Genomic DNA, 23,464 nt, shown 5'->3' with positions numbered 1-23,464 from the left:
AATGGTTAGGAATCTGGTGGCTGGGAGAAGGAGTGAACCATCCTTCTCTGTGACTTGAGCTCTGCTTTTTCAGGATTTAGAATCCTCAAGCGATGGCTGCCTATACCATTGGTTTCCCCAATCTCAAACTGCAAGTTTGAGATTGCAAGGACACTTCCTTGCCCCATGCCAGCCACATCCCTGCTGAGCTTCTCCCCAGTGTCTCCCAGGCCGTGCAGGATGTGGGAACCCAGGACACTACAGCCAGAGTGGGGGCAGCCACAGATCCCACTGCAGCCAGGCAATAAGAAGCAGTCAGGGCTTGGGAGTGTCTCAGTGCCCCTCAGCAGGACCAGTCATGCCCCCATTGCTGCCGGGGGCTGCCTGGAGCCATCTCTCCATCCACAGCATCGGCCGGGATGGAGCACGGCCCTGGGTTGCCATACCAACGCAGGTGCTAACGGGTGTTGACTAACTGTGAGCTGATCGGATCAGAGAATGGTAGCGCTGAGTTGCCATGGCAACCGAGATGCCAAATTGGAAATGGTGTCGATAGCAAAGGTACTCAAGAGGTGGCAAGTGTGCGCAGGGGGCAGTGCCCGGCCGGAGGCTGCAAGCACCCCAGTGGGCATCTACCTGCCCAGGCCACCCATGGCTCCTCCTCCTGGGGTGGTGGGATGGTTCAGGGCACTGCAGCAGCTCGGCTGTGTCCCACGTGCCAGCCCCAGGTCCTCCATTCCATGGGGCACAGCTCCCCTGCTTCCTTCTTCCCTCTCCTCCTCCTGCTCCTCCTCCTCCTCTGCTGTCCTGCTCACTGTGGCAATCCCCAAAGGATTCGGTTCCCCAGCCCAGGGGTGCAGGGCACATGCCTGGAGGGATGATTCCACCCACGAGCATCATTCAAGCCACTCTCCCAGACACTGAGGAAAATGCCTTTGGAGCACAGCCTATTTCTAATGTGATTTTTCATCATCTCACCTAGTCTACAGTCCAAAAATCACAATGAAAGGGCTTCTGTGTCTCCACAAAATGCAAAATCTTTAACGGCTCATTGGCATGTGCTTAAGTTGGCCCGGATAAGAAGTTACTCCTGAGAACCTGCTATTGATTCTGTCAGGGATTCAAAGGTTTTATAGGCATCGCTCAGGATCTCTTTAGTACTTGTACCTTCTTAATGGCTCTCATCACCGACAGAACTGGAAACATCCCCCAGTGCCCTGGGAAGCAGCTGACTCCATGCCAGGAGCTGATGCCGTGCTGCTGCCCAGGAGGGTGTCTGCCCTCCGGGCCAGCTGGGGGAGCCTCCTGGGCACCCTGGAGGGAAGGTCCTTCCATGGCTCCTCCAGGGTCTTTTAGGAGGTGGGGCAGACACTGGGGCTAGGGAAAGGGGTGGGCAAACTGCACCCAGGAAGGCTCCTCTCCTCCTACCACTATGCAACAAAATCAGTGGGCAGGTGGCTGAGTAGCAGACAGAAATATAAACATGCTCTGATTTCACTGGGACCATCTGGCTCAGGCATGATAGGCGGGTAGGGATGCTATAATCATGGACAGAGAACTAAGCTGATCCATTAAAGTCTTTTAGCAGAAGCAACTATGGAACCTGTATTAATCCAGCAATGCTTTGTGAACAGACATCACAAGGTTAGATCCATTCAGCTGCAATTAAAACCAACCCTCACTGATCAGGCTGGCTGGGAGAGCTGTTGCAGCATTGTGTTCCCCAAGGCTCTCATGAGTATAGACTGTTGATGCTCACACAATGCAATCTGAAATTATGATCTAAATGCTAAATCTTGCTTTCTTCTGTTCTTTCCACAAGTGGATCTCCTCTGGGACATGGCTGTTGCCTTGTGCCAAAATCCTTTGCCTATCTGACTGCATGGCTCTCATACAAATTGGACAGGCTCAGGTTAGTGCTGTGGGGTTCCACTGCCCTCCTCGTCAGCAGCTGTGGGATGCACAGGGGTGTGTTGGCTCCTGCACTTGAGGAGCTCCTGGCATGGCTGGGAGCACTCAGCATATCTGTGCCAGCACACACGGCCCTGGGTGTCACAAACAGCCCTCAGCACCACTCAGCTTTGCTTGGCTCTGTGGATGGAGATGCACGTTCAGTGTGACACTGTTTGACCAGGGATAAATTTGGCCCAATCTCTCCAATTTTAGTGCAAGATTTATTGGTGGTCAGTATGCAGCCATGAAACAGGTTGTAAAAAAGGCAGAAAACGCCTATTTCTAACCCCTGTGTTGTCAAAATTGTTTTGACTAAGCCTCACTACCGTTCTCTACAGAAGCACTGCAATCCTATTCACAGGGAATCTCTTAGTGTCATCTACCAGATTTAATTACTATATTTGTCACAGTTATAGCAAAGCAGCCCTAGTCTGAGCTTCTTGCACAGCGCTGGAACGAGGACTTACGGGCAGGCAGTGGTGTCCTGCCTCCTCTCACTGAGGATGTTCAAGTCAAGGTAGTCTGCTCCCAGTCCAGCTTTCCCTTCAACACAGGGGTTCAAGTCCCCTCAGTGACAGCTCACTCACTTTCCACTATTTTTTGCCTTCCCTGTGCCAGTCCCCAGGCCCCTGCAGCTACAATGGGCCTGCGTTACATGAAATGCCCACGTACGTGCCATCTCCGCTCGCAGGACAGAAATCCTCTCTGAAACATGCAGTCCAGTGCACCTTGTTGGCAGCAGTCATTGCAGACCTTCACCTCCCACTCCCTTGGGATTTCTGATCTGGAAACTCTGCCAGTACACAGCATGATGAGCCCCTCATCGCCAGCTGTGTCCTCCTACCCCAAGCACAGTGGCAGGAACCCGCATGGACACCCATGCAGGAGAGCTCCCGTCCAGCTTGGCCTTGCTGGTTGCTAACTGATGCCCGTGGAAGTTTCAAAGACTGTCAACAACACAGCCCACAGTATTGCAGGCTGTGCTTCCTGGAACAGTCAGCTGGATTTGGGAAAGCTACAGGTGAGCAGGAGAGCTGTGTGCACACCATGCATCTGATGTTAAACACGGATCAGGCTCATCTGGGGATTTCAAACCTACTCCAGTTTCCCAAAGATGTGCCTTTCCTGGGAGGAAAGGCCATGAAAATAGAATATTAAAATGTAGTGGTTTGGAGCTACACATCATGAGGAGTCCTTTTTCATCTTCTGGAAAATTTACTTATACCAGGAAAAACACTCTCACAATAACAGCTGCCTAAGTGAAAGCACCGTGGCTGTATCATGCTAAAAGCTTTTCAGGGAAAACAGTAAATAAATTCCACTCTTCAGATGTATCTGGATGTTATTCTAACACAGTGCCAGAGTAATAGGTGAGCCATCAACAGCTAAAAGGCTGACAATTGTTACAGAGGAGCGATACTGCCGAACAGGCTGAAAACACATCCCGTGCAGAGCTCCAGTGCTTCTGGCAGAGGGGGATGGGAGAGGGGCTCCCACTCCACTGGCATGGAAAGGCTGGACACAAAACCACCATCAAGACTGTCACAGGAGCCCCTGGCTAGTCAGAGCTAGTGTCCAGAAGCATGACTCTCTGCACCTTCCCACCTGCATGTTCCCTTTCTAGCTGTAAACAAGACTGGTCCATGCAGGCCACCAGTGCTGCAGGCTGAGCAGGTGAAGGGGGCAGGTGGGGAGGTGACAGGCTCTCAGGGGACAGCAGATGCTGGAGCAAGGCCAGTCCCAAATCCCTCCACATAGACACTGGGTGGCAAGATCTTCCCAACTGCATTAAACCTCTCAGCTGTCCAAAGCACATTACCCCACTGTTTTACCTACAGCGGGCCAGAGTTTGCATCAAGCCCCTGGAGCCCAGCAGACACCCTGAGCAGAGCCTGGCCCTCCACTTGCCATTCCAGGCAGCAATACACACCACCATGCCATGCCAGCCTCCTCTCTGCCTCCTCCCCATGCAAGTGGGAACCACCTCAGTTCCAGCATCAGACAAGTTCTGTGGTAACCAAGGCACATCCCACAGTGACCACAAGGACCACGCAGATCTGAGACTCCTCCATTCCCTTCCTGGAGCTGCTCCTCTGCCCCTGGAGGGAGCAATGCCAGCCAGGCAGCTGCTGAGGGCACAGCTATTAATTATTTGCTTCTGTCAATTATTTCAGGGTTTAAGTTCATTTATTATGTATGCAAAAATGGTAATACATTGGCATCTGTATGTCTTTTAGGCATACAATATCCTTATTATTCAAAGTGTTTTTTCCTCCATAATTGAATGGTTTACCTTATTATCACACTATGTTAATGACCCAGCATTTCCATTTTTCTATAGGATGCTTAATTGTAAGCAAAGTGCAATCAGAATCAGAGATGCCATCTGTAATTGACAGCATCATAATAACAGCTAGCATTGCAGGAACAAAGTACCAAAATAAATGGTAGCAGGGAGAAAGCTGCTCTGAAAGCCCCCAGGAAGCTGCTCTGGGCTGGGTCAGAGCCCATCCACATGGGATCCTCTCCCCAGGTGCTGACAGTTTGGGCATTAACACAGATAGAGTGCTATTGATATCAGTTTGTACATTTAATCAGGTTTTTTGCAGTTTTCAGCGAGATGTGAACTATATCCCCATCCAAGGCATTTGGTTCAAATCAGCTGAGACAGAGAATAATCAAGATTTATGATTCTCATTCTGACTCAGATCACACAGTCAGTGCAAACGGTACAAGAGAGCTTCCTCCCCGAGCCCCAGTGACATCCCTCTGCTCACCCTCACACGGTGATTTAGTGTCCACCCCAGGAACTGTCACGACACTGCTGCGGCTCCACACAACGTGACTCCGGGTTCCCCCAGTACCCCCGGGCACTGTAGGGGCACCGCAACCCAGCTGGGGGTTGGTTGGCAGAAATCAATAAAACAGCACTTTGCAAAATAAAAGGGAATTCATCTTGCTGTGCCTCACAGCACAGCTTAGAGCAGCCTGAAGCAGGAGCAGCCTGTGGTGCGTCTGACCTCCCTTACCCAGAACATTCTTGCTGGGGAACCACAGCACTGGTTCTCACAGGTGATTCACACCTGTCCCCGCAAGAGCCAGGGGCTCAGGAGCAGAGCGAGCACTGGGATTGCAGAGGGGAGGGCCAGGGATGGCTCAGGAGGCAGCTCCCAGCAGCAGTAAGGGCTGTCAGCACATCCTGGAAGCAGTTCCATTTCCAGGGGCTCATCACCAGTCCAGGGAGCTAGAGCTCTCCAAGACCTCAGCTGGGAAGTGAATGTTTGAATAAAAACTAAATGATCCAAAACCAACTCTAATAAAACCAGCCAGGTGATGGGAACAGAGCAGTGGCAAGGCTGTTTCCAAGCCATTTTGAAGGCAGCCGTGCCGTGCGCTGCCGGCTGGCCGGGCTGTGCTGTCCCTGGCACCCGGGATGCTCCGATGGGCTCCTGCCCAGACATCTGCTCCACCAGTATGAGACAGATGCGAGCCCAGGCCAGGCAGCCCAGCCACAACTGTGGAGGTGTGTTCTTGCACATCCACAGGCTACATCCACACTGCCCAGCAGACCTGGGAGGATCCTTCCCTGGGCAGCACAGCCACAGCATCTCAACCCATAAACCCCATCTCACGTGTGTGGTTCACTGCACCCTGGCACCAGCAGTGGATCCGTTCAGGAATGGGGTGATGGGAGCTCCATCTTGATTGTCAAAGGCAGAGGGTTGGGACAGGGAGTGTGGGCTCCTCTTCGCTCCTGCACTGCTCGGAATGAAGATGGAGACGCACGTCAGCCATGGAGGAAAAATAAACTCTGTTATTTATAATGCTGGAGCGACACTGCCTGTGCTGGGACCTGGTCATGTTCTGTTTCGTCAGGGTTTGCTGAGCCACCTTTTCCCACACACACCGTGTGTGGCACCACTCAGGGTCAGCCAGGGCTCTCCATTAATTCACACTTGCAGTGTAACATCCAAGTGAGCGAAAAAACAGCCCAATGCCACTCCAGTCAATAGAGTAAACAATTCATGGTTTGGATAAACAGAATTGCTAGTGCTGAAGAGCCCTGGGCAGCACTGCACACTCTGATTAGTGTAAATGCTAAACACAAACCAATTAACACCCTCTAAGTCTGCTTATCTCATGTCACTTAGTGCTAAAATAAAGCCTAACACTAAATACACACATTGATTTAGCCATTAAATCTAACATCACTCAAAACAGTTCATTATATCACCAAAAAACAAAGTTACCTGATTTTTCAGAACCTGCTGTATTATGAGTAACGACTCAATTGCTCCACCCAGCACCAAGGAGTTACTATTGACACTGAGAACAGATTGGTACAGCTTTGCCCCAAAATCAAACCTGAGGTCACAGGCAGAGGTCACAGATATCCCTGCACGACCTCAGGCAGCGCTCCTGTGGAAACACTTGGGGCCCGCCTGATGCTGTGCCACCAGCTACAGCACCCAGGTACAAACATCACCATCGCTAAGAACACAGTTGCTCAGCTGGTGCCAGCATGAGTCCTGGGCATCCATCAGCCCTGCTAAGGGAGAGGACGGACTCACCACACAGTTCCAGCAAACCCTACTGGCCGGTGCCCCTTTCCAAGTGCACAACCAGCAGCGACAAAACACACTCCCCTTAATCCCTGAAGAACCAAAGCTACTTTGGGTTTGATTTGGGCTTTATATGACTCTCATCTAGAAATGACTGGAAGCTGGTGTGTAAGAAGCGGATGATGGGAAAAGCCCATCAGGGGGTATCCTGCCCTAACAAGAACCAGGAGCAGGTGGGGAATGATGGGTGGATGTTAGTAGGTAGGCAGTGTGGGATGTTTACATTCCTAATTACAAGGGCTAATTCTTCGCCTTGGCCAGGTGTCCCTTCTGCAGACAAGGTTAATGGGATGTGAGAGGCCACAGCTGCCACAGCACCAAGTGAGGAGGACAAGCAAGAGACAGCAGCATTAATCAGCCAGGAGCCATGCAGAAATGGTTATCTCAAGCTGTTTGGAGGCATGGAATAAAAATAAATCTCCCTGAGTTTAATATTCTGCCAGTCAGCTCCTTTTTGTAGGTGGAATCTATTAAAAAATTATCTTTCTGCTAAAATGCTAAAGTATTTCTGACATTTAACAGCTTGCTTCGAGCGAAAAGGTGCAATAAATACATGGGAGAGCTAATTGGCACCAGAACACCCAACATCCAGCCCAGCATGAGCAAGCAGTGCTGTGCCAGCTCCTGACAGGTCTGGCAGGCCTTCCACTGAGCACAGTGCCCTGGCTCCCACCGTCCTGCTCAACTGAGGGAAATGGGAGGTTCCCACTGTCATCCAGCAGTTGCCAACAGAGCAGTTGGAGCTGAGGGTCCAGGGGACACATGCTGCAATCTGGTCCTACCCAAGTCTCCACTTTGAGGTACTTGGTTGCTGCAAGATGCAGAAGGAACTGCTTGGCAATGTGGTCTCAATAAAAATTAAAGCTTTAACAAGAAGCCAAATAGCTACAGCTAATGCTCTTCTGAATGAGATCTAAATTTTATTCATAAGCATAGTGTCAGGACTAAAACAACAGTTTTATAGACCCTATGAGCATAAACAGCTCCACTGATTCAAAAACAGAAACTGCACTTCTGAATGAATCAACTCATTCATTTGGAACAGAAGCACCATTCTAAGTACATGCCTCAAATAAAAGAGAGAGCCAGAGACGGTGTTCTGGTGAGCCTGCTTCCAAGGAATGCACTGTGCAGAGGATGGGAGATGAGGGGGCGAAGACTGGGAATATGCTAGGGAGAAGGAGCAAAGATCACTCAGGGACTGCCTAGGACGTGGCTGGAGGTGGGGTGGGATGGTGTTCCCATCTCATCTGCACGTGGAAAACAATCCCAGATGGAAAAGAAGAGTGCTATGCTGCTACGGAAATCCCTGCTGAGCTCCAGCATTCAGAAGGGGCTGGCTCTGGCACCTGTTGAAATGGTCTTCATTCATTTGAGGTCAATGCCTTGGAAAAGGGGGCGAGCTGTATGGCTAACAACTAACTGATAAGAGATTTTTAGAAAAATAGCTCTTGGAGAGTGCTCTCAGCAGTCAGGTAGCCCACAGTGTGGGTATGTGTGTGTGGGTCACGGTGAGACCATGCCGGCCAGAGAGACTCCAGAGCACGGCTGAAACAGGGTTGGAAAACACAGTGTGTATTCCGTGAGGAGTTTGTTATGCTGCTAATGGAGCCGTAACGGGCTCTGGACCGTTTGTTCACTTTACAAGGCCAATTAAGGACTGTGCAAGAGGGAAGTGTAAGCTCCAGCACCTCCACTCTCACACCCCTTCTGCAAGTGGGAATGGGACCGAGCAGTTCCAGTCGACAAGGAAACAACCCAGATACCATGATGTTCATCCAACCCTGACAGCCCAGAATCCTGGTCAGGACAAGCCAAGCAAGCCCCCTGCCCCAGGCAGCCCCCAGCCTCCCAGCAGCCCTGTGAGCTCAGGTGATGCAGAGCTGCTCTCCCTGGGAGAGCCCGACTTTGCTGCTGCTGTGCTTCCCGTAACAGGGGCAATATATCTGTGGCCACAAATGAAAGATCAATATTTATTTAACAGACACACTACCCTTTAGAGCCCCTTAATTGTCAATTAATCATCATTAACTGACAGTAATTGAACACGCTGAAAGCTGCGATCGCAGCTTTCCCCCACAGCAGGGCCCTGGCGCAGGCACCAGCAGAGGTGAACAGGATGGAGGTGGCAAGTGGAAGAAGGACCACAGTGGCACTGCCAGCCCTGCAGGGATGATCAGGGACTGCTGCACCCCAAGCTGTGCTCAGCCCATAGCAACCTGTCACTGGCAGGTCAGAGCTCAGTGGGCTGGGGATCCTCACAAAACAAAGGGTCAGCCCTGGAGCAGGCAGGTGCCTCCCTCCCTGCAGCATCCCACAGCCCTGACATGCTGGTGCTTTGGCTTGTCTCAGCTCCCACGGGAAAGGCTGAGAGTGGAAATAACAGGAGTGAAGAGCTCGTCAAGAAGGAGGACATGGCTCTGCTCTGCCTGCCCAGGGGCTGCAGTGGGTCCTGGTTAGGGGGAGCACCCATCCAGCACCCGTCCAGAATCCTGATGCCACTCACCTGCTTGCCATGTGCTGCCTGCTGGAGGCACAGCTGGTAGCAGACTCTAAGCCCAGGGGATGCCTTTCCCTTGGGAGAGAAAAGCTGCAGTTTGTTTCTTTCCAGATTTTACAGGAATACATACCAGCAGTGCAAGCACCAGCTCTTCCTCCCCTGGCTGCTGGGGCTGTGGGGTGTGAGCCTGACCACAAGGTGCTGCTGGAGGGACCTGAGGGGGACCCGGGGAGATGCACAGCCACTGACACAAGTGTTTTGAAGAGCGCTGTTTTTCAGACACCCTTGCACACTGGATGGCTTTAGAGATATTGGTGTGGTCTCTAAGTCTGGGGCTTTGGACAGCTCTACCCTATGTTTCTGGTGTCACAGTGATTAAGCAACAAAATCTAATGTTGCCCTTGGTGGGAATGCAGGAGAGCGCGTGGGTCTCAGTGCCAGCGGCTGTGCGGGGTGAGCTGGAAGAAGGAAATGCAAATTTCCTTCCTGTAAGGACGACAGTGGCATGAACACTGACTTTATTAAAATGCAGAATTATTTCAGGGCCCTTTGTTTAGCTCAGAGCCTGGAGGTAATTTATGCACAAGGATGGAGCAGTGAGGGCTGTGTTCAGCTGCCTGGCACTGCCAGCAGTTCTTGGCTTGTGCTCCTGGTGTGAAAGCTTTCCAGCTCTGGAGGGAAGGTCTGGAAACCCACAGTCTCACTGCTTGTTCTTGCTGAAGAAGTTTTCCTGTCCCCACAGCTCCTGTGTACAGTTGCTGGGGTTGGGGCCTTTAACACAGAGGCTAATTAAGTGTTCACTGATCAAGTCAGCTGGTCTTCTGCTCCTCAATGGCAGAGCTATTCCCTCTCTGCCCACCCTTCTCCTGCTGCCTGGAAATAGCCTGGGTGTGCTGGGGCCTGGAGCCTGCTGCACTGAGATGCCATCCCTGAGTCCTGCTGATGGTGTCCCCTTGTGCTTCCCCACAGCTTCCTTGGGAACAAAGCAGGAGCACTGACACCCTGCAGCCTGGCCAAGGAGCCTTTTGAGCCGCAGGCAGTGAGGAGGGGACCCGCTCCCTGCCCCACCATGGCTGTGAACTGCTTATGGGAACTGCAGCCACCAGACATGCCCTTGCCACTGTTCCACCCCAGGTACCCTCAGGCCAGGCAGTTCATGGACTTTGCAGCCCATGAATTCTCTTAGGATTTGGAGACTCATAGCTGGCAATCCAAGCCTCTGGAAGTTCTGATCAAAACTCGGGCTTTGGTTGGCACTTCTGCAGCTTTGGCCTCTGTATTAAAGGGAAGCAGGCAGGATTTGGCAGAAGAAAACCCAGAACCTGGCACAGAGATGACAGTTCTTATGAAGAAACACCAGAACTCAGTGGGATGAGGTTCAGGAGTCCAGGACTCAGAGTACCTGTCCTGGTCTGCACATCCTGCAAACGGATATGGAGACCACGAAATAGGGGTGTCCCACAAGCAACAGAAGGTAGACAGAAGAGAGGTCCCACTGAAGAGGCTGAAGAGCACATCTGTCCATCACCACAGTCCTGGGAGAGGATCCAGCCACCACTGGTGGCCTGGGGGAGCTGGCAGAAGGCTTGGACCATTATATTCTGGAGAAGGTTCAGCCAGGTGCTGGGGTGAAGCGGCACAGCCCAGGGGCAAGGAAGGGTGCCAGCCTCTGTCCTGGCAGTGGCTGGGGGCTGCTGCAGCAACACGGATGCTCTTGGGTGTGGGGAACGATGTCAGGCACTTCACCCGAGCATCACTGCGAAGGCAAACAGGCTCCTGGAGCTTGCTGACAGGGAGGTTTATTGAAATGAAACCTTTGCAGCAGGTTATGTGCTCCTGTTTTGAGGAGCTTAAACTATGTCCAAGATCAGGTTAGATTAAATCCTTGACTTCCACTGCTGCCCAGGAAGCCCCATCTAGGCCGATCTGCATTTTCATCTGCATACTAATGCTGGGCTTTAATCAACAAGGAAACCTTCCAGCACATTGCTCCAAAGGTAAACGTCTGCAGTGGAAAGTAAACGGGGGGGGGGGGGGGGGGGAGCAGGAGGAACCCTTGTCACTGCACTTCTCCCCAACTACTGCACGGACTGGATTTGCCACACCCCGACTGACAGGACACAGGGGCTATGCTGCCTAATCCCGGGAGCTGCACAGCTGGCATTAGGTTGTGCACTGCTGGGGCTGTGCTTGGGGAAGATTATAGTGTTTGACACAAAGTCTGGCTTCACTAGCCAGGTTTATCACCTGGTAAAGCTACTGTGCCCAGATATTAGAGGCAGAGCAGAGGGCCTGTTATTAACAGGAGAAGGAACAGGGGAATAAATCCAAGACTTCTGCTTTTGTGCAGGTGGGATGCAGATTTAGGCTGCAGAAGATCTGTGCTCTCTGTGTGACTGAAATCCCCCCCCACCCCTGCACATATCGATCCTGGCAGCTGGTCACAGCCCGCAGGTTGGCAAGAGGAGGGATGGGGTGCTGAGAGTGTGCGGAGCCGAGAGCCTGGAGCCAGCCACCCCTCTGAAGGGAGTGCCTATTCTTAGGCGGGTATTTGGATGCAGTTCAGAGGAACCTGCCTTGTCACACATTTAAATTCCTCTCCCCACAGTGGCACAGTGACAGAAGCCTTCCCGTATGGCACCGTGGGAGGGAAAGCTTCCGCCCGCCATTGTCTGCACGGATACCAACCGGCGTGCTGGGCGCCTGCCATCGGCACGGGCTGGCACCCCCCAACTGCCCCGGCTGCTTGGGGCGGCGAGAACCCACAGCCAGGGCAGCACTGGAAGCAGGTGCCCCACACCATGCGGGGCCCTGGCCAGAAAGCATCAACTCATGGCATTTGAACACCCTGTCTCACCCACCAAGCACCCCACTTCCCTACACCTCTTCACCTCTCATTCCTCACAGGATGTCCTCACCACCAGGCTACCAATTACTATGCAAAATAATCATGCTAATCCAGCAGTGGGGCCCCGGCACTGAGACCATGAGTGCAGTGCTGCCTGTGGAAAGGCTGGGCCAGCAGCACTGAGAGAGCATGGCTGGGAAGGAGCTGCAGAAGCCTCAGGTTACTTGGAAGGAAAATGGCCATGGCCTCAGCAGTAAACGGTTCTGTAGTGAGAACAGCTTTGTTCCAGTTGGCAGTGGCATGATGTGCCACCAGCCTGCTGGCCTGTGCCCTGTCCTGCCCTTGACAGCTGTTCTGGTGCACTGCATGCCACCACTGCCCTTGCACTGCCACTGCAGGGCAGCGCCGCACCACCCCTGCCCCAGCCCAAGCTCGTGCCTGCCCTGGTTCCCGGCTACCAGGGAAAATGCTGACAGGTCTGGTTTCAAAAGAAAGCACTGCATTCCACAGACTTTCCTAGAGGAAATGTTTCTTCTCTGTACTTGAAAGTTTCCTGAAAGTTTCCAGCAAACTGGGGTTGCAGGTGAGCAGAGGCAGGGTCAGCCCATTCTGTGTGAGAGGCAGCCATACAGGCTGCTGCAGCACACAGAGGTGTGAGGACATTAATCACCATGGCTGAGCTCCTTTCCTGCCACTGTGTCACAGCCCTAATTATGCTTGTTAAGTGGAATGTCTTCCTGGCACTTGCTCGGGGCCATGGCTCATTCAGATAAGACAGACCCAGATCAATGCAGTTTGACAGGAGATGCACTCCTAGTTCCCCCTGTCCTCAAGGCACCATCACCTTCACAGTGCCTGACCCCTGAGCAGGGAATGCTGCATGGGCTGTGCCCCTCAGAGTGCTCCTGCCAGTGAGGAGGGCATCTTCCCAGAGCCCAGTGACCCCCATGTCCCCGATGTGCTGCGGGGAGGGAGGTCTCCAGTGTGGGTCTGTGCCACTGTGCTGACACGATGTATCTGCACCACTCTCCACTGAGCTTCTACCAGGAGGCACCAGCCTCCTTGGGAAACCTGTTCACATTACCAAGAATGATAACCCCAACTCAGTCCAAGCTCTGCGGAAAAGCTGCTGTTCCCGTGTGACCCCTGGCCTTCGAAGGGCTCTGCCTTTCACGGCTGTGCTGAGCACAGGACAAAGTTGCTTGCGCACTCAACGCTCCTGGCACCACAGGTAATCCCATTAGATGTTTTGTGTTATCTGACCAGTCACACATGCCTCGCTCTAAGGCAGAGCTGGCTCCACTAGCTCCAGCCAGTGATGCTCGTTCTGAACGTGTCACCGCTGCTCGTGGGCAGATGCTCACACTGCATCCCAGCGGCACGGGCTCGGAGCAGGGACAGGGCCGGGAGCCACAGCCAGTCTGGGCACACCGGCTGGCTGAGGCCAAGTGGCCTTTCCCACTGCCGCCTGAGGCTTTTCCAGACTCCCTGTATTTGCTATGCCTTTTGCAGCTCAAAGGGACAGGCCGTGCTTGTTGGAGGCAGCAGGACAACTTCCCTGTCTGAGACAGAGCTCCGGGCAGTGCAGTGTCTGTCAGCTCTCATCACCTCAACAGCCTCAGTCCACGTGGATGCATTTCAGACCAAATGCATCTCTGGCTGAGGAGTGCTTGGGGACCAGCAGTGATGGATAGAGGTGGTGGCTGCCCTGGGCAACCTCAGACTCATATGGAGAGACGTCTCCTTCCTGTCAGAGGAGGAAAAAGCTATAATCTGCTCTAACTGCTGCTGTGATTTTCTTATCCATCACAGTGGCAGCTTGTTTATACCCAGGACCCACTGCTGCACGGGCAGCAGAGGAGGAGAAATGGGGCAGTTGCAGGAAAGCAGCGGGAGCACCTGATGGGCTGGAGCATCAGGACCAGCGGGATGAGTCCTGCTGACCAAAGCCAAAGGCAGGTGCCCAGGAGAAGGGGGTGCAGCACCAGTCCTATGTACCCCCAGAGCAGTGGAAGACCCAGATGGGTTCTGAGAGCAGGAGATGAGATTTGGGGAGTTGTCACGGCAACAGCATCACTGACTGTCAGGGTATGCCAGGGCAACACATCTCTGAATCCAAAGCCTTCCTCCAGACCAGCTCCAGAGAATGCCATACTGCCTTTGGGAACATGCAACATTTTCAGCATGTTTGTCAGCTGGCTGGTGGTCTTCCCTGCCTGGATGCCATCCTCTAGTGCAGCCCCTGGGAAGTGCCACAGACCTGCTCCACGCCAAGACCCTCGGCCGGGCAGCAGCATCCATCCATCCCTGCAGCGGAAGCGCAGCCGCCGCCAGAAGCAAACCTTTCCTCTGCGGAGGGTCTGCCCCGCGTAGTCCTGTTACCAGTCACGCCTCCTACACATCCCCTCACTATTTACAGACACATATCCTCAACATATCACAAGGAAAGGTTCAGCTTTGCCAGCTAGACTTGTAAACCACTTTGCAGTAGCCCACGACTCTAACATAGACATTTGAATGTGACGCTGTCATGCACCACAGCTCCGCCTGAGTCAGCAGTTGCCAGGTGAACCCCTGTGCAGGGTTGCAGCACAGCCACCAGCCCTGCAGCAGGGGTGTAGCTCCCAGCTCCTCACCCTGCCGGCTGGACCCCTGATGAACTGGGGACTGTCAGCCAGCCAGGCTCAGGACTCCTGGCTAAGTCTTGGCTCAGGCAATGAAAGCAGGAGCAGCTGAGAGAAGTTGCAGGGGCTTTTGCCCATCCTGGGAAGGGAAAACAGCAACTTTTTCACAATCAATTAGCTCTATGTCGATTAGTTTAAGCTGAAGTAAGGTCATGACATTACCACTTACAGAACTCTCGCTCTCCTGGAGAAGGTACACCTTCCTCCTCCCTTCCTGGCACCAACAATCCCTCCACTCATCAGCAGCCTCATGGCCTGGTGCCTGTGGAGGTGGTGGCCAGTGCTGCTGATTCCACTGCCCTGGATGCTGGCTGTCCTAGCACAGCACCAGCACTGGGACAGGCTGGGCACAGGCTGTGCTGAGCCCTGGCTCCTGCACTCAGCTCTGCACTGTGCCCATGCTCCCTTCTCTCCATCTTCTCTCCAGATGCTTCTCCAGGCCCTCCCCAAAGGCTGATGGGTCAGGAGAGGGAGGGATGCACTGGGTGCTCCCAGATCCCAGCCAGATACAGATCCTTATCCCAGTCAGCAGTGCCTGATGAGCTCTCCTTTGGTGTTTGGTGAATGCCACTGTTTCCCTGGCTGTTCCCTGTAGCCACAGCTTGGCAGAGCCATCACAGTAACAGTCCCAAGTTCAGGAGCTCCACCTCTAGAGGCGGATGCTCTCCTCGTGGTATGATGCCTTGCCTTGCCTTGTCTTGCCATGTCTGCAGCCAAGCAGCAACTTGCAGGTGTGTCAGGAGAGGAAATCTCCACAAAAAAAATCTCCATAAAAAATAAAGCAAAATAAAAAGGTTCCATTGTAATCCTATTAATGCATCTCCACACAGGTTGGTATCTCCTGAAGAACACTTCCCATTAAAGAAATCAATTTAGTATTCGGCTTTCTTCCTGTGGTGCATATTGAAGTGGGATTTGACAATGATGGAAAACAGATTTGTGTTAAATACTGCCAATAATGTCTCATAGCTCAAGGTTACAGCTTCTGGTGAGCGACAGACGCTCGTAATCCAACGCGTGGAAAATACTGCACTCCACTATCAATTATCTGGAGTTATTAGGTTTTAAAATAAACCGCACATCCGGACTTCAGGCCTCACGTTTATTTTACATTTCTTTTGCAGCTGCTTCAGCCTGTTTGGGGATTTCTGGTCTGTCTGAGGGCTCTGGGCACAGCTGGCTCTGGCTCCAGCTCCAGCCTCAGCTCATCCCGGGACCCCAAATCCTCACGAGGTGCAGAGCCTGGATCCTCGGTGCCCAGGACTGCAGACCCAGATGGAGTTCCAGGATCCAGAGAGGCTTACAGCAGACAGGGAATTTCTTGAGCGTCTTCTGTTCAGCTAAATACAAGTTGGGGGTTTCAAATTCACCAGTTTAGTTGGAAATTTCAAACAACTGTTTTCCTTCCTCAGGTTCCTCAGGAGCCCACAGCAAAGCAGTTTTTTTGTGTCCTGAATCCCCGCTTTGATGCTTGACAAAAGCTTTCTTCTCTTTGATAAACAGAAATGAAGCCACACATTAATGGATCCTTTCCTTTAGCTCGAGAAGGCTCAGGAGCCTTGCAGGGGGGTCAGAAGACCTTATAGAGACTCTTTTTACTTTGAGGCTACAGAAGTCTCAGCCAAGAGGAGCTGAGCCCCCGCAAGCTGCTCCATGGAGGAGATGCCTGGGCAGCAACAGGGAACCACACCAATGTCGAGGTGCAGGTGACAGCACTGCCTAGCTGGTACCCTGGGCTGTGCAGGGAGCTCAGTTTCAGCAGTGCCACAGGAAAATGGGGATAGACTGGGAAATGCGTGTGGGGCTGGATTTCAGCTCTTGCTTGGGGTTGCACAGCATTACGTGTCTGCGGAGGAGGAACTGCCACGTGCCAGGGAGCAAAATCAACAGACAGAGCTGGGGAAACAGAGAGAGAACTGGCGGATTCAGCGACAGGTGGGAAGTGCCAAATGCACACATACCTGGGCAGTGGGGCCAAGGAACCCAGACCCCTAGGTCCAGATGCCACTGCTGGGCACCTTCCCTGGGGGTTTTTACCCTGATCTGCAAGTCAGTAAAGACATACGGAAACCCTGTCCCATTTTTGGATTGCATTTTTGAAGCAGCATTCCCTGGGATGAGGAGTTTGCAGAAGGGGACATGAGGGCGAGCAGAAAGCTGGAGCCAGCCCAGGGGATCATCAGCTGGGACACAGCCCAGACCACAGAGACCTTAGCTGGTCCTACAGAACCCAGGGGAACAGAGAATATTCTTCATTCCTGCCTATCAGCACTTCATTAAGCAATTACAGATCTACAGACATTTCTCTTCTATAAAGTGTCCCTGCATCAATGGCAACAGCCTGCAAATATTCTAGTGGCATAAACAGAGTAATTAATCAGGTGCTGTAATGGCAAGAAATTAACATAAGGAAAACACAGACTGAATATCGGAGAAAGTTTTCTGGAAGCAAACCACGTTAATCAGAGAATTGCCATCCCAGGGAAAGGGGAAAACTCCATGGCATGAGATGGGTCACAGACTCCTGGCAAATATCCCAGAGGGAATGCACAAATGCTGGCTTGTGAGAGGAGCAGGATGATCCAATATGTGAGTTGCTTTTCCTGACACTCAGAAATCACTGAGTGATTTCTAATGATGGATTCACTGCTCTGGGTAAAGGTGCCTTCAGTCACACAGTCTGCTGCCCTGCCACAGGCTGGGCTTTGCACCAGGGGAGTTATTTCTTTGCAGCAGGTTAACCCCTTACAGCAAGACAACCGTGGAGGCTCTGCCATCTCGTGTCGTGGTGCCCGTACACCGGAGAGCCAGAGGTCCCCGCTCCCCGTGTGCTCTGCAATTGTGACCACAAGAAAAGCTCTCTCTAGCTGTGGCGAAGAAATTAATCCAAAGGGTTGGGACATGTTTAGCTACTGCCGGCTGCTCCCCCCGAGCCTCTAGAAGGCTGTGCCCTGCCTGTCATCACAAAGGAGTTCGAACACAGCAAAGACACTGGCTGGTTTCACAGCACATGCCAGGAACCTGGTGTAGTAACAAGTGTCATGAATGCGACTTGTGCAGCTGCACAGCTGGCAAGGTTACCCGTACCTGCCATCAAGGGGAGCAGCGGCCTCGTAGGACATGTCCCCTGAACACTGACAGATCATTTGCTCTGCGCATCCCGGTGCAAACAGATGTCTCTGTGCAGCAGAGCAGCCACCCGAATGCTAAAGCAGCTTGCTTTGGCTCTCCATAAAGATGTTCTATTTGTTCCCAGAAGTTAATCTTTAAAGATTTTTAGAGCGTTCAATAACCAGTGCATGTGTGCAGAGCAGGCTGGAGCAGTGGCTGGGGGCAGCCCCAGTGCAACGAGCACCCACGCTGAGGCCCATGCCCGACAGAGGTGACCGTCCCCTGCAGCTCGGGACTGGGGGCACCACAGTGCTGGAGGGCTCGAGGGACTGGAACTCTGAGCCCCATGGCACTGGGGGCTCTTGGCACCGAGAGGGCCATCAGGGAACCTGGGCAGCACTAAGCCAGGCCAGCAGTGGTGGGGGTTCTCGGGGCACACTAAGTCCTGCTGGTACAGACTGTGGCTGGGGGCACACCGAGCCCCACTGGCACCGGGGCTCCTGCACACCTGTCCTGAGCCACAGGCAGGACAGCTGCGAGGAACAAGGAAAAGTTTAGCTTCAAACTGGCAGTTGGATTAGCAGGGAGAGGAGTGCTCATTGTCAAGAAACTGGAAAACCATTTCATTTGTGCTGGGCAAACAGCGTGATGCTGGGCTGCGCTGCCAGTGGGGATGGCCCATGCTGAACGGAACAAGCCCGTTTCTGCAGAGCACACAGTGCAACCCGGTCCCAGAGTGGCTGCTGGAAAACCGAGCATTTGTGCACAGGCACAGAAAACGTCTTGTTACCCTCACAGAGCTCCCTCAGGCCCTTCCCTGGGGCACTTGTTCTGCACTCTGCTGGCTCCCAGAGCCAGGGCTGGTGTGAGCCCTCGGAGCTGCTGTGGACCTGAGCTGCCCATCAGTCTTGGAGCACATGGTGTTCCAAGAAAGGCAGGATAGGAGTGTTTCAGGAAAGCACCCCGGTCCCAGCAAACCCCCTTCCCTGATCTGAGAAGAATTTCCATATTCATGAGCCTTATCACTCCCCTCAAGCTGCTGTGTGAACTAGCAATTCAAAAAGCAGCACCACACAAAGACAGATTTTGAGGCCGTTGGGGAATCAGCAACAGAGTTTCTCAGTCTCCCTTGCCCTGCACCTGTCCTGATGGATTTGAGCTGTGTTCCAGCACCACTCGTCCCCAGGCAGTGACTCAGTCCCAGCAAGGCTGGTGCAGGTCAGATGTCCCTCATGGCACTGTCCATCACGTGGCAGCAGCAGGGTCAGTCCTGGCCCTGCCCACGGCGTGGGGCGCTCAGACATCCCCGGGCACTGCATGTGCGAGGGCTGCTCCCAGCAGTGGGAGGGTGGGAGTGGGCTCCCATGAGGTGTCAGAGTCAGCGGCTGCTGCTGATTGAGGTGGAGCTGGGCAAGCCTCCAGGCTGCCATATCACCAGCTACAAGCCACTGCCACCAGCTGGCCTGTGGCTGGCTCCTGGGCTGGAGTGGCCATGCTCAAGGTGGCCACGAAGCCTCTGCTGCCACCCGCTCTCAGCCCTGCTGCTCTCAGCCCTGCCAAGTGTTGAGTTTGGCATTTTATTAAGGAGAGCCATTATCATTTGAAAAAACATTCCAGGCTTTGTCAGTGCTTATCCTTGTCTGACTCCACAAAGCTCGATGAGCTTTTATCTCCTGCAGACTAGATTACAGTAATGCCTCAAAGCTTGGTCCCCTTGCCAGGAGGGCTGATTACCAGCCCTCAGCCCCACAGGCAGCACAGAGCATGCCCACTGTGCCCACTGTCAGCCCAGCACCTTGCCCGGTGCTGCTCCCATTGGGTGTCCCTCTTGGAAGATCTGGAAAGCAGAGTGCTCTGGGTCGCCAGCACCAATGAGTGCTCCCCCTGCCCCCATCACCCCAGCTGCAAGGCACTGTCCTGCAGGGCTGGGCAGCCATTTCTGCTTCCACACAGAGTTTGCCCCTGATAGAGGAGCCCTGGGAGTCCCATCCCTGCCTTCACATGGCTCCAGGAGGGCGGCTACTCTAATGGCACCCAGTCCCTGCTCGTCCCTTGCTGCAGGTGCCATCACACCCGGCACTGCTGGGTGGAACCACTCTGGCACTGGTGGGGCCAAACACGCTCCCTGCACGGGCTAAAGCTGCCCAGACAGTGATTGCCAGAAATGTCTTCCTCCCAGGAGAAGCCCAAAATGCCACTTACATGTTCTGGCAGTGACCCCAACCTGGAGCAATGCTCCCGGACCATCCCATGGGACTGAGTTGCGGCTGGCCGGGCAGCAGCAGGGGAGCAGGGGAGTGGGGCTGCTGATGAGACCAGCACTCCCAGCAGTTCAGCAGCTGTGCCATCAACTCCCCTTCACACCACGTGCCAGCTCCTGCTGCCTTCCTTGCACCGTTCTGCTGCAGGCTAAATTAATTATTTCTAATAAACCCATGTTTAAATTAACAACCCAGGCAGGGGCCAGCTGATTTGAGGGCTTCTCACTACATTAGCTTTACTGCAGTCATCACTGGGGCAGGCAAAGCCCTCGCCTGCACCCCTGTGATCAGCTGGAACGGGGTCCTGCAGCCCCCCTTCCTCTGCCGGGTGGGACCTCAGCTGTGCCCCTGGGCCTAGGGACTTGCCACATGCCCAACCACTCCTCAGCCTTGCCTGGTCTGTGCCAGTGATGGAGATGATGTTCCAGGCAACAGGGAGATGGGGACAAGCTGGCAGCCCCTGCTGAGGACTTGCAGATCCCATTTTGGGGTAAGAGGAATGACAATATGCACCAAGGACGCAAGTGAATTTGCAGCCAGTGCTGCTTCATGAGCAGATGTCTGCAACAGGCAGGTGCAGCCAGCAGAATCTGCAGGGGCAGATGCAGGGACAGGGAACATACCACAGGGAAGAGGTTGAAGTGCCCAGGTAGGACTTACCCTGCCCCCCAGGGTGTCCCAGCTTCACTGGCCTGAGCCCAGAGAGGTGAAGCACAAACCCTCACAGGCAGCAGGTTCATTCCAGCACTCTGCAGTGTCTGAGCTCAGCTGGCTCCCCCCATAACTGAACTCTTCCCAGATGGCTTTTATCTTTAAACTACTGTACAGCAATACAAAAAGACAACAATAATTTAAGATCCTCTTTGACTGCAGGCTAATACCAATTCACTCTGCTTGCCGAGGGATGGCACTTTCCCTTTTTTATACAGCCTCTCTGATTTTTCTAGCGTATGCAGATAATCTCAAACTCCTCATAAATGCAGCCATAAACTTTCCTCCCTCTGCCCCCTCGGAAGTGCATAAAACCAGTGGGATAACCAGCATCATCCCAGGAGGCCTCTGAGGAGGCAACAGCTAAAACAGGGCACAGCAGCCAGACAGGTCTCAGGGGGAGCTCCCCTTAACTGGCACCATCGCTCACCCCTCGCCAGCCTGGGCAGAGAGGGCAGGGCAGGCACAGAGTGAGGGAGCCTGGATCTCTGCACATTGAGAGTCTCTCCACATCCACGCTGGCTGCCTGGGAAGGTCTCCCCAGGAAATGCTGCTGGCCAGTGTATGCTGGGGAGTGGGACCTCTGGGCACAAAGGGTTGCCAGCCTAAAATCAGCTCCTGGTCCCTCTCAAAGCCTGCCTGGCTCACACAGACACCTCTTGGGTGCAAGGCTGGAAGGAATTCCTCCTTACAAACCTGCCAGGAATGGTTTTCTTCTCCTTTTGAAAGAGATTTTGAAATATAAAATGCTCTTCCTGTATGGATGAAAGAGCAACATCTTGGAAAACATTATGCTCTCTCAGTAAGTTATTCGGAGTCTATGGAAAGGCAGCCTTCCCAGATTTCAGCCCTATTAGTTTTGGTTTTTCTACATGCTAGGCCTGAATTAAGCCTTCACGTTCTGACTCATTTTCTAGCCTGTTCACCAGTGCAGCTGAGAGAAGGTGTTCTGTCAACAACGGAACTTTCTCCCCAAAACACTTTAAAATCTGAAGGTTCATCAAAATCAACTTTAGTTTGCAAACTGTTTATGTTTTGACTTAGCAGCTTTTCTCATGGCAAAAAGAACGGTTAAGAGAAATGCTCCCAGACATCTCTGCTTGCAGATTCTGGGAGAGCAAAGGGGGCTGGCACACAGCTCTGATTCTCAGCCAATTTCTCCAGCACCGGATTATAAGCATCCTTCCTCCTCTTGCTGGAGTGCAGACAAAAACTGCATGTTCCTGCGAAAGCCTCCAGCCATAAAGACAAGATGGTGTGATGTTTAACAGAGCACGGTCTCCTGGCTCTGGCTTTGTGTCCCTGGGGTTACACGTCAGCAGCTCAGGCCCTTGCTGGGCACCATCACACCTGGGTACCCACGGTGTGGGTACGTCTCTGACTGAGAAAGTGCCACCATGGACATCAGGGTGCATCATCCCCAGAGAGGAGTGGACCTTTCCAGGGGGGCAAATTACCAAAAGCCCCTTCCCTGGCAGCAAAAACCTCCAGCAGCTGCTGGCTGCTCTTTCTCAGCTCTTCACTGAGAGTGAGAATGAGCACTTGCATTTCCCCTTGGCCTCTGACAGTGAAAGCACCGGAGGAACATCTCATACTGCCGGAAAGGTGCTGATACATGTGGGGCCTGGACTCAATGCCCACCTGGCTCCAAGATGCCTGGTCTGACAGGGAGACTTCAGGCTCTGTAGGTTTCCTTGGCCACAGCTTCCCCTCCCTGCTCTGGGGCCACCCGGGGCTGTAGGTGCAGTACTGTGTGCGCATCTCCTCCACCAAACCTTTCCCAGTCTGCTCCCCACCAAGAAGCATCACTGAGTTTTTCCAGGAGTCATCTCATTCCAAGTGCCTCCATCCTGCAAATGACAAATCACTGCCTGAACGGACGGGTTGCACAGCGTGTCCCTGGTTGAGTTGAGATTTCACCCAGAACCACATCCCCAAGAGTTATTATCAGTTTCATTAGATTAATGATTGCAGAACCACCAGCAGCATCGCAGATGAGGCCTTTGCGTTTGCATTCCCATACAGTAGCACCAGTTGCATGGTTTTGCTTAAATCAGGACAAGAGACTGACTGGAGACTGACACAGTGAGCCGTGACTTCTTGCTGGCTCCAGCAGCAGGGAGACAGATTTATGATGCCTAAAAAACACCAACTGGACTGGGAAATGGACAGAAATCTTCTTGGTCTGTGCATAATGACACACAGGACTTTAACCCCCTGCATGCTGTAAACTTCCCAGTTTATTCTCAGATTAGGCTGGTGGTAGAACCCCCACTCATGCAGTGGGGTGAGGAAAGCAAACGAAAAAACATCCGCTCACTGCCTAGTCTGTCATCTGTGCTGCTAATAGTCATGAGCAGAGCACATGGTGGGCCTGCTGAGATAAAAGGAAGCTAAGAGATTGTTTGTACCATTAATACATCTCGTGATAAATGATGTGTAAAGTTTTACTGCAAGGTCTTAAGAAGGCTGTGAGCATGGAACACCAGCTGAGGGAATGCCAACATGGGGGAAGGATTGAGAGGCAAATCCAGGGAGGCTGGGGAAGGGCTGGGAGCAGCCTGAGCCCAGAGAAGATGAGGGAAGGTTTCTTCCATCTCCTCCAGGTCCGTGTGATATCCCAAAGGCAGATGCAAGGCACTGAGATCTGATGGATGTTGGATGAGGAGGGCTGGGGCATCACATCCACATTGGGGAGGTGGAATTGAAGACACCTGTGACAGCTGAAATACTGAGGCAGCCACGTCTAATCCTGGTGGCTAAATATGCTCCTAGTGGACTTTCTTGCTTTACCT

At 53.0% G+C, this 23,464-nt stretch overlaps 1 protein-coding gene and 1 long non-coding RNA gene across 3 annotated transcripts in view; one reads left to right on the top strand and one right to left on the bottom strand.

Annotated features, from left to right (window-relative positions):
- Positions 1-23,464, bottom strand: part of HS3ST4 (heparan sulfate-glucosamine 3-sulfotransferase 4) — a 55,608-nt gene that overhangs the window by 8,453 nt on the left and 23,691 nt on the right. The gene's annotated exons all lie outside the window — the stretch shown is intronic.
- On the top strand, positions 140-4,185 carry LOC135423369 (uncharacterized). Of its 2 annotated transcripts, none has more exons than XR_010434787.1 (4): positions 140-540; positions 1,802-1,891; positions 2,343-2,449; positions 2,551-4,185. It is a non-coding gene; the product is annotated as an uncharacterized LOC135423369 (long non-coding RNA). The 2 variants fall into 2 exon arrangements; XR_010434786.1 differs by having other exon boundaries at positions 140-707.

Source organism: Pseudopipra pipra, chromosome 16 (assembly GCF_036250125.1).
Source record: "Pseudopipra pipra isolate bDixPip1 chromosome 16, bDixPip1.hap1, whole genome shotgun sequence".
In the NCBI taxonomy this organism is placed as follows: Eukaryota; Metazoa; Chordata; class Aves; order Passeriformes; family Pipridae; genus Pseudopipra; species Pseudopipra pipra.
The sequence above is the reverse complement of the archived record's forward strand: the minus strand, read 5'-3'. Positions and strand labels throughout refer to the sequence as shown.